This window comes from Aethalodelphis obliquidens, unplaced genomic scaffold, assembly GCF_003676395.1.
Source record: "Aethalodelphis obliquidens isolate GAN/ISIS:26980383/991018 unplaced genomic scaffold, ASM367639v1 scaffold5, whole genome shotgun sequence".
NCBI lineage: Eukaryota > Metazoa > Chordata > Mammalia > Artiodactyla > Delphinidae > Aethalodelphis > Aethalodelphis obliquidens.
In genome coordinates this window covers 35,178,565-35,196,105 of record NW_020837949.1, presented here as the reverse complement: position 1 = coordinate 35,196,105, position 17,541 = coordinate 35,178,565, and the positions used below count along the sequence as shown (strand labels likewise).

At 37.3% G+C, this 17,541-nt stretch overlaps 1 long non-coding RNA gene across 1 annotated transcript in view; it reads left to right on the top strand.

Annotated features, from left to right (window-relative positions):
- Nucleotides 1-15,346, top strand: part of LOC113618199 (uncharacterized) — a 64,346-nt gene extending 49,000 nt beyond the window's left edge. Inside the window, exon 4 of the long non-coding RNA XR_003431921.1 lies at nt 10,871-15,346. This is a non-coding gene — a long non-coding RNA (uncharacterized LOC113618199). The remainder of the gene's footprint in view (nt 1-10,870) is intronic.
- Nucleotides 15,347-17,541: the final 2,195 nt, after the last annotated feature.

The following is a 17,541-nucleotide window of genomic DNA, read 5'->3' as shown; positions in this document are numbered from 1 at the left end:
GTCCGGGAGGATCCCACATGCCGCGGAGCGGCTGGGCCCGTGAGCCATGGCCGCTGAGCCTGCGCGTCCGGAGCCTGTGCTCTGCAACGGGAGAGGCCACGACAGTGAGAGGCCCGCATACCACAAAAAAAAAAAAAAAAAAAAAAAATCAACAACAACTTTCTTCTCTAAAATTACAAGCTCCTCTCTGGGAAGCACACGTACACACAACTTCTTGTCCCCTTGCCCTGCTTTCTTTTTCTCCTTAACCCATGTCAATATTTAACACACATTCTATCTGTGTCTCTGTGTCTCTCTGCCTCTCTGTCTCTCTCTCTATATATATATAGTTGGCTCATTTATCATTGTTTTTTGTCTGTCTTCCCCATTAGAATGAAAGGTCCATGAAGACAGGGATTTTTGTCTGTTTTATTAACTACCCTAGCCCCAGCACCAAGGACAGTGTCTTCTGCATTATTATATGGGCTCAATAAATATTTGTTGAGTGAATAATTCAATTACTGGACATGTTCTTTGTAATCTCAAATGGATGGCCTCCTTCTCTAGGGATTTCCATGCTCACAAGCCACCACTGGGGAATTTTACCTGGTAACTTTTGTCTTAAACAATTCTTCATTCACTTCCCCACTCCCACGTTCCATTCTCTTGGAATTTTTTTAGATGATTGGGAATTATTCTTAAAAAAATTAGGTGAATGCAGATGGCTAAAATTAAGTACAGTGTAGTCCAGATACAATTTTCCACAGTGGGGGTCCTCAGTGACTCATCCCAAAGAGTCAAAAATGTGAAAATTTCAGGAAATGTGGCAGTCTTTTGGGAAGAATTCGAGGGCAAGCGAGTGTTAAACATACAGTGTAGAAAGCTGCCTTTGCCTTCTACGTCTGTGTTCAACCCTGGGTCTTCCAATGTAATCACCCTGGCTTAAAGCTGATGTATTGTAAAGATAAAAATTAGTAGGTTCAATAGCTGTTTACTGAAAGGGCAATTCATTTAGGAATACTTTTTAGCACAGATATGGGCTTTTTAGCCAAGACATTTTTACTTGACTACAATTAAGCCAATTTCCTTTTGTTTAGCCCACAAGAGAGAGTCAATAGCTAGTTCTCGTTATCCATCTTTCTCACAGTAATATTTCAAAGGTTTAATAAAGGACAATACAAAATTTTTGCAAGTATAAACTGCGAGAGAAATAATGATGGCTTTATTCTTTAGTGGTTCCATGTCACCTTGCTATATCTTGCTTGTCATTCACTAATTAAATGTCAGTTCCCAATTGCTACATGGGTAAAAGTGTTATTTGACATAATCTAAAATAGAATCTAATTAAATCTCAGTTGCGCTTGGATGCCTATACTGTTTGTCCTCCCATTCCTCATGTTCCGCCCAGTCTCTCTAGTCTCCTTTACTGTTCTTCCCCTCCCTCTACTACTCACCTGTCAATTCCCACCCCATTTCCCACCACGACATAGAATAAGTGAAGGCCAACTCCTCTCCAGCTGTAATTTACTATTACCATTCCCATATATTTTCAACTGATAGTGTAGCCAGAGAATGACCTTTACCAGTCCCATCCCCATTGTCCTAGTGTTGTATCGTGCTACCTACAGATTTCATGCTGGTTTTGTCTTTTGGCTTCTATTTTATTTTATTGTCAGGAATTGTGTCACTGAAGATCACTTGGCAAAACTAAGAACCGGTGTTAAATAACCTTACTGTGCGTGAAGCATGTGTTTAGGAGGCAGTAAGAGATGAAGGCTGGCAGTAAGTGGCAGCCACAGTCGAAATTTACTGCTTCTTGGATCAACCTCAACCCCACAACAGAAGCAAATGTGTGATTTTGCCAATGGAAGGACAGCAATTTTCAGAATAAGCTTGTTCTTAGAATAGGTAACTTGTGGCACTAACTGGCTCCTATATTTCCTTATTTTACCTCAAACAACATTAAAACCATGAGCAGTATTTTGAGAAAATAGAGTTGTCTCTTGAGGAAGATTCCATAAAACAAAAAACAGAAAGTATATCGTAACATACTTGTATGAGTCTCTGCACAATATCACTGTGAGGCAGGAAACTAAGTTACAGAAAATTCAGACGACCTGCCTCAGTTTGCAAAGAAAGTCACATTCAACTCTCAAACCCAGGTCTTTTTTTTTTTTTTTTTTGGAGTAAAACTGCTTTACAATGTTGTGTTAGTTTCTGCTGTACAATGAAGTGAATCAGCTCTATGTATACATATATCCCCTCCCCCTTGGACCTCCCTCCCACACACCCCCCATCCCACCCATCTAGGTCATCACAGAGCTGAGCTTCCTGTGCTACACAGCAGGTTCCCACTAGCTATCTATTTTATACATGGTAGTGTATTTATGTCAAATTTAATCTCCCAATTCATCCCACCCTCCCCTCCCCCCCATGTCCACATGTCCATTCTCTACGTCTACATCTCTATTCTTGCCCTACAAATAGGTTCATCTGTACCATTTTTCTAGATTCCACATATATGCGTTAATATACAATATTTGTTTTTCTCTTTCTGACTTACTTCACTCTGTATGACAGACTCTAGGTCCATCCACATCTCTACAAATGACCCAATTTTGTTCCTTTTTATGTCTGAGTAATATTCCATTGTATATATGTACCACATCTTCTTTATCCATTCATCTATCGTTGGACATTTAGGTTGTATCCATGTCCTGGCTATTGTAAATAGTGCTGCAATGAACATTGTGGTACATGACTCTTTTTGAATTATGGTTTTCTCAGGGTATATGCCCAGTAGTGGGATTGCTAGGTCATATGGTAGTTCTACTTTTAGTTTTTTAAGGAACCTCCGTACTGTTCTCCATAGTGGCTGTATCAATTTACATTCCCACCAACAGTGTAAGAGGGTTCCCTTTTCTCCACACCCTCTCCAGCATTTATTGTTTGTAGCTTTTTGATGATGGCCATTCTAACCAGTGTGAGGTGATACATCATTGTAGTTTTGACTTGCATTTCTCTAATAATTAGTGACGTTGAGCATCTTTTCATGTGCCTCTTGGCCATCTGTATGTCTTCTTTGGTGAAACGTCTATTTAGTTCTTTCACCCATTTCTTTAGTTGAGTTCTTTGTTTTTTTTGATACCGAGCTCCATGAGCTGTTTGTATATTTTGGGATTAGTCCTTTGTCCGTTGCTTCATTTGCAAATATTTTCTCCCATTCTGAGGGTTGTCTTTTTGTCTTGTTTATGGTTTCCTTTGCTCTTCAAAATGTTTTAAGTTTCAATAGGTCCCATTTGTTTACTTTTGTTTTTATTTTCATTACTCTAGGAGGTGGGTCAAAAAAGATCTTGCTGTGGGTTATGTCAAAGAGTGTTTTTCCTGTTTTCCTCTAAGAGTTTTATAGTGTCCGGTCTTACATTTAGGTCTCTAATCCATTTTGAGTTTATTTTTGTGTATGGTGTTAGGGAATGTTCTAATTTCATTCTTCTATATGTAGCTGTCCAGTTTTCCCAGCACCACTTATTGAAGAGACTGTCTTTTCTCCATTGTATGTTCTTGCCTCCTTTGTCATAAATTAGGTGACCACATGTGCATGGGTTTGTCTCTGGGCTTTCTATCCTGTACCATAGATCTATATTTCTATTTTTGTGCCAGTTCCATACTGTCTTGATTAGCGTAGCTTTGTAGTATAGTTTGAAGTTGGGGAGCCTGATTCCTCCAGCTCCATTTTTTGTTCTCAAGATTGCTTTGGCTATTAGGGGTCTTTTGTGCTTCCATACAAATTGTGAAATTTTTTGTTCCAGCTCTGTGAAGAATGCCATTGGTAGTTTGATAGGGATTGCATTGAATCTGTAGATTGCTTTGGGTAGTATAGTCATTTTCACAATGTTGATTCTTCCAATCCAAGAACATGGTATATCTCTCCATCTATTTGTATCATCTTTAATTTCTTTCATCAATGTCTTATAGTTTTCTGCATACAGGTCTTTTGTCTCCCTTGGTAGGTTTATTCCTAGGTATTATATTCTTTTGGTTGCAGTGGTAAATGTGAGTATTTCCTCAATTTCTCTTTCAGATTTTTCATCATTAGTGTATAGGAATGCAAGAGATTTCTGTGCATTAATTTTGTATCCTGCTGCTTTACCAAATTCATTGATTAGCTCTAGTAGTTTTCTGGTAGCATCTTTAGGATTCTCTACGTATAGTATCATGTCATCTGCAAACTGTTTTCTGTTTCTTACAACTGATGATGAATTGGCACACTTCCTTACTGGGCACATTAATTATTAGTTTCTGAATGGATACAAAAGTCCAAAGGTTTATTTCCATTTTCTACTCTTTTTTCTTGTGTCAGATAAAAATATGAACATGATAGAGATCTATTTACCTTCTTTCTCTTTCAGTACTGCTGTTAAGGAGTACTTGTTTTCATGCAAAGGCATTGCAAGTATATGAAGAAACAGACCTGGGTGACTCATTACCTCGCTTTGGATAATTTAGCGAGAAATTAGCTCAGCAGGTCTTAGCTCAAGAGAAGAATAGATTGATATTAGAGGCTGTGATCCAGAGGCTCCTCCTTTCTAACAAGGCCAGTTCCTCCAGCAGGGAAGTAATGCTTGCCTAGATTTATCTTACCACTGAAGCCTCTTCAGCTGAGCACTTTGCAAGGTGCACACAGCCAAGCTAGGCACAATATAACCCCACTTCTACTGGGGATTGTGAGACTTTAAAGATGGTACACTTTGCTATTTCTTTGCTTGAAAGTTTTTCTCCTAATAAAATCTATTTTATATTTACACCATGTGGTACTAGGGGTGTGTGCTCATATTTTCTTGGTGTAACAAAGCCAAACCAATAAACACGATGAGAGACACACCTATAATCAAAAGTCCTTATTCTTTTTTTTTTTTTTAAAGTCCTTACTCTTAAAGAGCTCAAGTCTAGTAGGGAAAATACCATGAACACAAACTACTATAAGATAAATAATGGTGATTGAATCATAAATCCTATGATATCCACACTCAGGGAACATCCAGAGTTTGCTGAAATGCTTCCTTTGAAGAAATAATTCACTGTTTCTTGAAGCAGATACTAAAGTTGCTGCAACCTATCCCACCATAATATATCCATCTGGTTCTTGTTCTTCCCAGAGCCTACCCTTCTTCCAGCTGAGTGCTCTTCTAATATCTGAAGACAGTTGTCACAGCAAATTCTTGTAGAGTCTAAACATCCTCAATAACTTTAGTTGTCACCTAGCTACAAAGCTCTATGGAAACAGAGGCAGGAGAGAATACTTCCAGGTGGGGTCCTGAGCTGTATTTATTGAATAAGAAGCATTTCACTTTCGGGTGAAAAGCATTTCTATAAATGATGGGAAAAGGAGGGATTATTCCAGGTGGAGTGAGCAGAGAAAGCAAAGTATGAATTTGGAAAAGGGATGATTAACTCCCAAAGATGTAAAGAGTTCAGCAGAGGTGTTTGAGGGAGCACAGTGAGACCACGTCAATGAAGAGTATAAACTAAATTTTGTCATGTAGATAATTAGAAACCTTGAAACACTTTCAAACAGAAGAATGACATGATAAAAGATATGCTTTGGGAACATTACTTCAGTATAGAAGGGAACCAGAGAGAGAGGAGAATCATTAAGGGGTTATTATGGAAATCTAAATGGGGTGTAACAAATGCCTGAAATAGAAAAATAGTGGGAGGTATGATAAGAATAGGTTAAATGCAAGATTTGGTGCAGAAATAGAATCACCATTCATAGTACTACCAGATCTATTTTATTTATTTTAATATTAAGAAATCACTGCAAAAGATTTGTAGATTACGTACTTCTACCAAGGCAGGTTGGTGAAGTAGAAAGCAGCTTTAGAGTCAGAAAGACTGGAGTTAAAATCTTGGATCTGCTGCTTCTTAACTGTTGTCATGTACAAATTATTTTACCTGGGAATCTGCCTAGTTTGTAACAAGGTAGTAATAAAGCATGGTGGTGCCTGATACAATGACACTAAGTAAATGTTATATCCCTTCCTCTTTTTCTTATTTCACTCAAAAAAATTTTTTCTAACCTGCAGTTATGTACCAGGAATATATAAAGTAGATGGAATGCTTTCTAGGTAGAATGTTAATCTAAAAAAGCACGAAGTCAGGACAAAATGAAAATTTTGGTGGGAAGAAATGATTTATTTGAAATGAATAAAAAAATCTGTGACATATTGTTGTCAATAGAAGATGGCAAAATTAAAAAGAAAATCTGTCAACCAGAGTATACTCTAGAGATTAGATAAAAATACTTTATATATAACATTTGTTACCATAAGCATTACAGACAGGGATGCTATTACCTATATTACATATATTTTACAAAGACAGAAAAAGAGTCACATACTTTACACTGAAAATCATTAAATAACATTTCTATATTGATTTCAAGATCTTACAAAGTAAAAGAAGTGTGAAGCAAGTTTAGTATCATAAACTAGAATATCACTTAGATTAAAGGAAGAAAAGAAGATATTTAAGTTTATGCTACTTGTCAGTATGTCTAAAGTTTTTTTTAAAAAAGAACAAAATGAGCATAGGTTGCATCATGAGGAATTTAATGTTAATTGTATTTTCTAACAGATGATAATGGCTAAAAAACACAATTAAAGGAATATTCAGGGGTCTATGTTAAATAAGCAAGGAAGGTTTATGTGAGGGATGGGTTACAAGGAGTCAAAGCAGCGTATTGTAATAGAACACTTGACTAAGAACCTGGAAACTGATTCTCAGAGTTGCCTCTATGTAGCTTGTTATCTATTAAAGTTTATGAACCTTTTGCAGTCATTTCCAGTTCCATTCTTTTGAGTCAATAAACTGAGTATAATGTAAGAGGATGGATCATGTCTTCTGGATCTGAACTTTAGAAATCAATCAACTCTAAAGAGAATTCTGACCATTAAATTGTGTCTTTACTAAATAAGCATTTTTTCCTAAATTGTCCTCTATGCTGTGATCTAAATTACTATTTTCGCTTTCTTTTTAAATCTATATAGGGATTAAAAGTATATCCAAGTAAGGCAGAATATAAGTTTGGTGTTTCCTTTACTGCTCTTGAATGGAAAATTCTCTTTAGTATAACAGTTTTTTTTTAAATAAAGTTTTGATCCAGTGTGAAGACCAGTTTCCATCTTAAAAAAATATTTCTTATGGTAATAATATTCAGAAAACATTTCAGGGGTTACCAACCAGTGGCTCTGATCCCATTGAGTAAAACCAAGGATAATTATTGATGTCACACTCATTTGTTGCTGTGCAGAATAACATTAGGAACAAACTTCCCAAAATATATTTTCTGCTTCTAAATTTCAATGCCATCGCAATTCCTTATCTAGTTCCTTGCTTCTTTAACGACATCTAATCACAAGACTCAGGCAGATGTCAAAGGAACTTGATTGACCTTCAAGATCTCACTTCAATGATTGTCCAATGTGTAAAGAAGAGTAACTGTTAAAATTTACACAGATGTTTCCATAATGAAGATCCACTGTAGATGTTATATTTAATGCATTAAAAGCAGAGTATGAAAATTCAAAAGATGTAACTCCAATATTAAAATATTGGTAAGTGTAAATGACCAAAGGATATCAATAAGATGTAGTCTTATTATTTGCAGTCTTCAGATTTTTAGAACAAAAGAGACATATATTTTACTTGAATCCACCGTAACAAAACAACGAATAAAGAAGAGATACTTTATTGGAGAAGATATTATGGTATTTGAAAACAAAACAAAACAAAACTGGCAATAGATAAACAACAGGAAATCCAGTAAGTAAAGATTTGTATATAACTGAAAAATTTTTACAAACATTTGTCATTCACACTTACAGAATTGACTATGAAAAAGGGAATATAAAATTTTGTATAGTACTTCCTAGTTTTTAAATTGTTTGCTGCCTTCATAGATTTACTTCATAAGAACATGTCCAAAAGGGAGAAGTATTAAGGGAATTATTATATTCTTTAGGTACTAACTGAGAGTAGTTTTCTTATGCTCCAATTCAAAGCCCTAACTCATTAATCATAGTGAATTATGTAGAATATAGTTAGAACGGTCTAAGAATGCAACTTTAAAAATAGAATAATGGAAAAAGCAATTTGATGTTGTTATAACATAAATGTTGAGAAAACTATGACTGCAAACACAAGATTGCAGGAGGTATCCTAATTTCAAGAATAAAAAGCAGTAAAACAAATTTCACTGCATCTATCAAAAATCATACTCAGGATAGAATGTATGACTAATATTACTTCCCTGGTTTTCTATGCTTTAAATTTACCTGAATATGCATATTTTTTTAAAAAAAGTTTCTTTAGGAAAAGCTTTTTTTAGTTGGAGTACAACCTCCTGAACCCCAATTTAGTAAGAAATGTCAGAAATGCTATGATCGATAATTATGGAGTGAATCTAAGTCAAATGATAGCTTTTTAATCATTAGAATGATCATAGTAATTTGAAAGGTGAACATAACAAGAATGATGTTAACATAAAATTGTTGATATCAAAAACTGAAATTAATATGGGATCATTCCCATCATTAATCAGGAAATAAATCTATCTTGGAAGAGGATTTTCTGAGAGCAGCTAATAACTGCTATCACACTTTCCTGAATCCATAGACCAAATATAGATAGAAGAGTGACTGATATTAGGAGCCTGAAAGTGACAGTTTCCTCATGAATATCACCAGACCACGTGACCTCTATGGTATTAAGATTTGAAGGAAAATTATCTTATCATGAAATAATTCACCAGTCAGCTTGATGAGTACGCTGCACTGCAAAAGCACAGTTGTCTGTGTCAAGCTGATTTTCTGCCATTATCTGCACATTTAGAGAGTTACTTGAAAATAGAAAAAAAAATAGAATTAATAAGTTTTGTATAAGTACATACAATACAGCAAATACAATAAAAGTACGTTCAATAAGTGGCAGTGGCCTCTAAACCTTTATTCATGATTGTTACTGGCACGCCCCAAATCACCATTTAGATTTTATCAGCATCTATCAAATACTTCCAATGACAGTAACATCCCTTTAGTCTTAAAAGACAGACGTATAGGAAACTATTCCAATAGAATTTTTTGATGTCCCAAAAAATTGATGTCCCAAAAAACTTGATGTCCCAAACCACTAAACCAAAATTATTCTATTCAGTATGATTTTTAATCAATATACTACTATTCCAAGAAAAGCAGATGTAAATGTTTTCTTCATGTTTTGCAGTGTCCATGACAAATATTGCAAAGCAGGAGGCTTTGCTTCCTCTGTGACTTCCATCCTAGGACTTTAGAATTGCTATCAAGGTTATATGATAGACAATTCAGGCAAAAAAATCAAAATTTCAAATAGCAATATTAATTGACCCACAAGATCTAGCTCTAGGAATTTATTTAACAAATAAATTCATTTATTTATTTAAGATATATATATATATATATATATATATACACTCACATTAGTGTTCAAAGATACACACAGATACACACACATATACATCTTCACATATATGCGTGTGTAAAAGATATTCATTGTAGCAATATTGTAATAACAAATAGAAGCAACATATTTATTAATTAGCGTTTTATATATTCATATAGTAGAACACTATACAACCCAGTAAAATGAATAAGGTAATTACCTATAATATTTAGTTACACAAAATATACAAACATTCACACATACACACATATACATATACACATATGTGTGTGCATTAGAACAGAATATGTAACATGATTCCATTTGTTCTTAATAAATATAATCCTTTATATACAGAAATCAGAAAAATTCATATTTTAAAAGCTAACTACATTTGGACTTCTTCTAGGCCCTAATATGATAAATTTGAGTCAAGGAAAGGTCTTAAACTATATTACAAAGCAGCAAGAGCCGGGGTGCTGAGACTCAGAAAACCAAGGAGATTAAAAAAAAACTTTCTAGAGGAAGTTAGTAGGTCCGAGCTGCCAGCCTTTAAAGACAGTTGGAAAGCCATTGCTCTGGCAGGAAATAGCCGGAAGCCTTAACTACATCATTACTAACAGAGGGGAGGCCAAGATTGCTTGAGGCACTTAACAATGAAATATGGAAAAAGAGTTCGGAGTGACTCCAGCAAGGGGACGGGACTTCCCTATACTACACAAAATAATGGTGAAGACCATGAGGTTACTCAGGTTACACATACAGCATTTATTAAAACTAAAGCTCGCTTTTTTCCCTGAAATGTGTCTTGCAATCAGTAGTAGTGTCTACTCACTATTGGTAGTGTCTTTTTTATTGATATATTTTTGCTAAAATATTTTATTTGAATGGAGCCTCTTACAATTGGTGACCTCTTAAAACCAAGGAAAACTGGTTCATACTTATAAAGCCATATAAAATTTACAGAAGCAAACATCACTGAGGAATGGAGTAGAATAGCAAGCGAAGGTCAGATGAATGGGACACTTTTAGTTTCTAATACACAACTAATATTTAGTTAGAGGCTTTTTTGCTTGTTTGTTTTTACTGCAAATATCTTTACCTTAATCAGCATAAACCATGTTTTTCTGTTCCAACCTATCATTTTGGAAGAATGAGGTTATAGCACTTACTTCAGTCCCTGCTAGGATGTAAACTCCATGAGGGCAGGAATGTTTGTCTGTTTTGGTCAGTGATGTATCCAATCACCCAGAAAAGGGCTTACCATTAATAAGTGCTCAAGAATATATAGACGAGTAAATGAATGAATGAATGAACGAATGAATACATGAAGTTGCTTTTTAAAATGAGCCTTGACATTTGCCCTATAGTTGTGTGGACATAAAAGCCTCATACTTTTCTCATGCTCCCAAAGGAAAAAACTTGTCTACTGATGTATGTGGTTAAGATTTAGCCAGAAGAAATAATTTCAGTTCCAGAATTTTCCTTCATGAATTATGGACTGACTACCTCTATACTCTTGAATAAGGTACAAAATTCACCTTGATATTCTCCTGAAAAAGTTAGAAATTTAAAAAGGTAAATATTTTTTCTAACCAGTTTAGCCCAATTTGATTAGGAAATGTTCATCTCTGCCAATTCATTATTTTTTTTATCAAAGCTTTTAGTAGCATTAATTTTTCGTATTAGCTATTTGGATGTCGTATATTGCTAATAAGTTTGTTTCTGTCTCTCCTCTTCTGAGAAGGCAGTGGCGCCTTTGAATTTGTGCATCTATACAGCGTCTCACTTTCAGGTATTCCCAAGGGTGTCCCATAAAGGGAAATCTGATGCATGGTATGATAACAAAAGTGCTTCACTGAAGTTTGAAGCCTGTTTATGCTGGAGGAAGAAATGGGATATGAGTTGAATAAAAGAGGGTGTGAAAGCCAAAGTATTTCCCACTTTGTTGTTTTTATGATTGAGCCCCCCAGTTCCCACAGTGACTTTCTAGACCTTACAAATCAATGTATTTTTAAAATGACTCTCTTTTTGCAATACATCAAAAGACTTCTTGACGTATCTATTCCCAATTCCCAGATTATTCTAAATACTACTTCAGAAAATAACCCCTTGTCCCATAAACTGCCATTTTTTAACCACAATCATTTTGACACGTTTATAGCCAAAATGCTATTTCCATCCCTTCATATACTGACAAAAATGTGCACAGCTCGTCAGAGGGATTAACAAAATAGAGATGGTGTGGGAAAAAGAGAGCATAGAGTTTAGTTACATTATTTTTTTTCTTTTGACAGAAAAATGTAGCAAGTATGAATGCCCATTGAATAATTACATATTTCCTTCTACAGTCTTATCACAGCATAAAGTTATGTGGGAATTTTGTAGCTCCCCATCAATTATAAAATACCAAAGCACTAGTCAGTTGACTACATGGAGCAATTATCGTTCTAATAAATCCAACAAATTTGTTCTTACATACCAAGAAGACATACCTCCAATAATATATGTGTGTATACATGTTTCATACAAAAAAAGATATATCTGAGGCCATTCCATAACTTCACTTTATAAGATTCTAAAGATATAAGAATAAATTAGTTTACGATTACTATTTCATCTTTGAAAATAATATATTTGTAGTAAATTGAATTTTCCACTAAACATTCCATACTTCCCCCTTCCCACAAAAAAGATAATGCAGTCATCATAATATGCTAATATCATACCGAACATTTAAAGGCTAATAATCATAACTTTTGTTAATGATGTTATTGAAAAGACCAAATAATTTCTAAATTATTTCATTAAATAAACAAAACATTTGAGGTTCACTTATCAAAACTAGTCTCAAGATGTAACTCTGAGGTTACTGTTTCTGATTTCATAACATGAAGGCAGCTCATCATGTCACAATTTACATAGTCTTAACAACGTACGGGTTTTCACCATTTATAGTGAACTCTTTAGTAACTCTGAGACATTTCTCTGGTCAAATTATTAACAGCAATAAAAATTTAAAAACAGAGCTGTTGGTGATAGATTATGCTTCCTAAGATGGTCCCTTGCTTGCTTCCAGTGTGACCTTGACACCCCCCCATCAAGGGATGAAGACTATTTTCTACACCCTTTAAACTGCGTGGACACTGTGACTGCTTTGACCGGTATACTGAGGCAAAAGTGACATTCTGGGAACTCTGGGCCTAGGTCTAAAAAGTACCGGCAGCTTCTATTCCCGGCCTCTTAGAATGCTCCCTCCAAGGACACTCGCTCTCAGGACTCAGCCGCCATGTTGTGAGAAAACCAAGTCACGTGGAGGGGCCGCGTAGCCGTGGGCATTTCCGTCAACAGCCCGCGCCGCTGAGTTCCGCGCACAGACTGTACGCGGCAGCGCGCCGGCCTGTGCGTGAGTCTAAATAGCCGGCCCAGTCCAACCTTCAGAGGCTCCAGCCTCAGCTTCCAACTGACTGAAACCCAGGAGACACCAAGTGAGAACCACCCAGGTAAACTCAGTCAACACGTAGAACCGTGAGATAATAATAAGCTGCTGTTTTTAGCCGTTAACTGTTTGGAGTAGGTTGCTATGCAGCAATATATAACCAGGACTTAATATGACTGCCGCTTTACTCGTCCTGTAACACACCTCTTTCTTGCTCGGTCTGTTAGGTGAAGAAACGGAAAAAGTCAATGAGGAAATAAAACATGACGTAGACATTAGAGAATAGGATAGTTCATGTTTAACTTTATTGTGGGTCCTATAACAAAGCTTTTCTTTGAGAATTTTATCATAACTATACTGAAGAATTGTGTTAAACATTAAATTTAATCTACACTCTATGTACTTCACTTTTTTCAAAGTCATCCACTTTCTTTGAGAAGCTGAAGGTTGTCTTATGATTCAAAGTCTTTTCTACTATTTCAAATAACCGTTTAGATAGGGTTATTGAGGAAAAGTTGCCACCAGAGAAGGCATATGATTTCTGGTCTTCCCTCATTGCTATGTGTTGTTCATAGAATAGAAAGGAGGAAAAGAAACCTCGGTGCATTGAGGTCTCCCCAGCCTTATATTTATAGCGGCAACTAGAGGTGATACTATGTGAATAGCATCTTCTCATCACCTCGTGGCAGCCCCTTCCTATGATAGCAGTGGCTCGCTAATGATGGTCATTATGAGAAGGGCTGCAGTTCACACCTGCAAGCAATCTGAGATGTTTACCTCGTCTGTCACGGAGGCCATTTCTTGATATTAAAGCTACAAAGAGCTCCTCCTGTAGCCAATTCTAATAGTGCATCCTTAGAACAATAGCATTTTTAAAAACTGTGGCCACATTAGGGTCACCTGGCACTCTTAACTATCCCAGTTCTAAGTGTGTATCCTTGACCAGTTAAATGTGAATCTCTGGAGGCAGAAGCCAGATACTAGTATTTTTTAAAGCTCCCCAGGTGATTTTAATGAGAAGCCAAGGCTGCGAACCACTACTCTAGAACAGTCTTAGTTCTGTGAATAGCTTGCCTGCTCAGCATCACCCTTTTAGTAGCATAACTAGATAGTATCTACTCACAGATTTCTTATTGGGCCACCGAGGAGCAGCTGTGGGCTGGCACACTTTCTTCCCAGATCTTAGTAAACTCTCCATAAGGTTAAACTCGTCTCATATCTGGCAATATGATGAGCTCTGGGAAAGCAAAAACTAGTTATATTTGACCCCTGGTCTTCAGGAGATTAAGGTCCAGTCGCAGGGAGGTGGGAAAGGCAGGAATGGAATAAACATAAAAATAAGTCATTCAAATATAATGTGCCTCATATATTAATAGAGCAGTACTGCAGGAGCATCAGGAAAGGATACTTCAAGAGAGTTTGTGGAGGCTCAGTCAAGCAGAGGGAAGTGCATGCACAGAGGCCCAAATGAAAGTCAGGCAGAAGACAGGACAGGTCTGTTTTGATAAGGCCATGGATTTGGGGGTGATGCGGAGAGAGTTTGGGGGTCGTGGAGAAAGTTAACAGTGTTACATTTCCATTTTTTCCTCTACTGTTATTTTTAAGAAAGTAGTATGTGTTATAGTATAAAAATAAGAAAATAGACATAAGCAGAAACTCAAATAGTCAATAGATACATGAAAGGAAGCTCAGTCTGAAGAAAATGAAAAGTTAAACCTCAATGAGACACCATTTCATACCCATCAGATTGGCAAACAATGTGGCAATAATAAGAACCAGAAAGGTTGTGGAGCCGTGGGAACTCTTCTATGCTATCAGAATGTAAATAGGTATACGAATTTTGGAGGGAAATTTGACAATACCTGATAGAGTTGAAGATACATAATAAAACCCAGAACCCAGAAATTCCATTCCTAGGCATGCATTCTAGAGAAACTCTTACAAAAGAACGCAAGGAAACGTATATGAGAATGTTTCTAATAGTATTATTTGTAAAAGTAAAAAGTTAGTAAAAAGCCTATCAAGGGAGGACAGATGAATAAAGTGTAGTGTATTCATCTACTGCACAGAAGTGAAGTAAACTAGAGCTATAAGTATCAACAGGAATAAATCTACCAAGCAAGATGTTAAGAGAGAAAAGCAAGTTGCAAAAAATATATGTATATCATATGATATCAGTTATCAATAAAGCGAAATACTATTATATTTTGATTTGGCGACTCATACAATCTAGTGAAATAAATATAGGCACAGAAATAAACATGAAATTCAGTATATTGGTAACAAGGAGAGATAGGAGAATGGATGGCACAGTGAGTAAGGGTGTATGATCAGAGAAGATTCCACAGAGGACTTACAAGTATATTTGTTATGTTAATTTCTTAGCTTAATGAAAGGGACACATGCAATTTTATTTATTTTTTTATTGATGTATAGTTCATTACAATATTGTGTTAGAAAAGCGATTCAGTTATATATATATATATATTCAGATTATTTTCCATTGTAGATTATTAAAAGATATTGAATATTGTTCCTGTGTTATACAGTAAATCCTGTTGTTTATCTATTTTATCTATAGTAGTGTTTATCTGTTAATCCCATACTCCTAATTTATCCCTCCCCCACTGCTTTCCCCTTTGGTAACCATAGGTTTGTTTTCTATGTCTGTGAGTCTGTTTCTGTTTTGTATATATATTCATTTGTACTCTGTTTTAGAATTGACATATAAATGATATATAATGTTTGTTTTTCTCTGTCCTATTTTGCTCAGTATGGTATTCTCTAGGTCCATCCAGGTTGCTGAAAATGGTAATATTTTATTATTTTTTATGGCTGAGTAATATTGAGTTGGCCAGAAAGTTCGTTCTCGTTTTTCCATACAAGGTTATGGAAAACCCAAATATATATATTTCGTTTCACATATATTATAATCCTTATGTGTTGTTAGATTCAGTTTGCTAATATTTTCTTGAGGATTTTTGCATCTATATTCATCAGAGATATTGCCCTGTAATTTTCTTTTTGCCATGTCACTTTCATGGTTTTTGTCTTTCTGTCTGCTGTTCTGATTGGGTGATTTCCATTATTCTGTCTTCCATATCACTTATTCATTCTTCTGCATTAGTTAGTCTGCTATTCATTGTTTTTAGATCAATGAATTTTTAGTGTTTATCTCAGCAATTGAGTTGTCTAATTTTGATTGGTTCCTCTTTATAGTTTCTAGTTCCTTGTTACAGTGACCTGCATTTCTATCAATAATCTTTCTTAATTCCTTTAGCATTTTTATTATCTCCTTTTTGAGCTTGGGGTGTAGTAGACTGCAGATGTCTATTTCATTGGTGGTTCTTTCAGGGGATTTCTCTTCTCTTAATTTGGAGTGGTTCCTCTGCTTTTTCATTTTCCCTAAATTTCTCTTTTTCTATGAATATCTACTGTGGTCTCGAAGCACTGTTTTTATGTGGGAACGTCCCTGGGGAGACTGTGTGAGTCCAGTATTTTTGGTGCGAGGGCTGTTTTTGGTATGGATGCCTGCCATGTCTTTCCTCAGAGTGTGCTGGCCATTATCCCCTTGATGGGGTTGTGATTGGGGTTGTGACCAGAGCCTACGCTGGATGTTGGGTGGGGCCTCCTCTTTGCTCTGTGCTGTCACAGTTCTGTCAGGGGCAGGGTCTGCTCCCCAGCTGTTGGAGTGGAAGCCTTGAGGGTTGGGTTTGATAAGGCTCTGTTGCCCTTCAGTGTGTGCTCTGGAGTCATCAAGGAGATGAGCACTGAAGCGAGCGAGGGCTGTGTGGTCACAGCAAACCTATGCGCCACCTGTGCAGGCGTCTGAGGTTCTGCCGAGAAGCAGCCCAAGGTTGTGACCCTTTCTCCGTTGTGTTTGTCCCAGACCTAGTACTAGGATGACACTGGGGGCCAGGGTGTTGTGGCTTCGAGGATCGAAGTGGTTGTGCTGCCACCTGAGACCTGGGCTGCCTACATGGGAGGGCGCTCCCAGGGCCTGTCTGCCCCAAATCTGGCTCCAAGCTGTGGTGTGAGGTAGGTGGAATGGAGCACTCCTGCCAGGAAAGGAACCACTGAGTACTCCTCCCCAGGGGCTGCCTGCCCAGGCCGTGTGATCCTGTGATGCCGCCCCGTGTGCACGCCAACAAAGTCTGCAGCTGCTAGAACTGCCCTCCGGCCTGCGCCTGCTGTGGGAGTGCTGATAATGGGCTGTAATGTCAGCCCTGGCCCCCACCGTGTGTGTGCTCACCAAGCCCTGGCCCTGCCGTAGCCAGGCTGCCGATGGGGCTCTTGTGGCGGGCCCATGCGCCACCCTGCACATGCTAGCAGTGGCGGCCTGGAGTGTGATCCTTCCAGCTGTCTCTGCGCAGCTAGACTGAGTCCTCTCCGGGGTCCACCTGCTGGAGCCTGAGTTGTAGCGCCCTGCCGCTGTGTGCAGAAGCAGCCCTTCCCAGCTTGGGAAGTACTGGGACATGGCAGCGGTCAGCGCTGCTGTCCCCGCTCCGCCCTGATGGCTAGCAAGCCAGCACAGGTGCACTCCTCATGGACAGAGTTCAGGCCCCTCCAGCTCCGCTATCTGTCCTGGCGGACCTCTCAGCTGGTGAAGGGAGTTCCCAGGGTGAGGGCACCTTTCCTCTTTTACA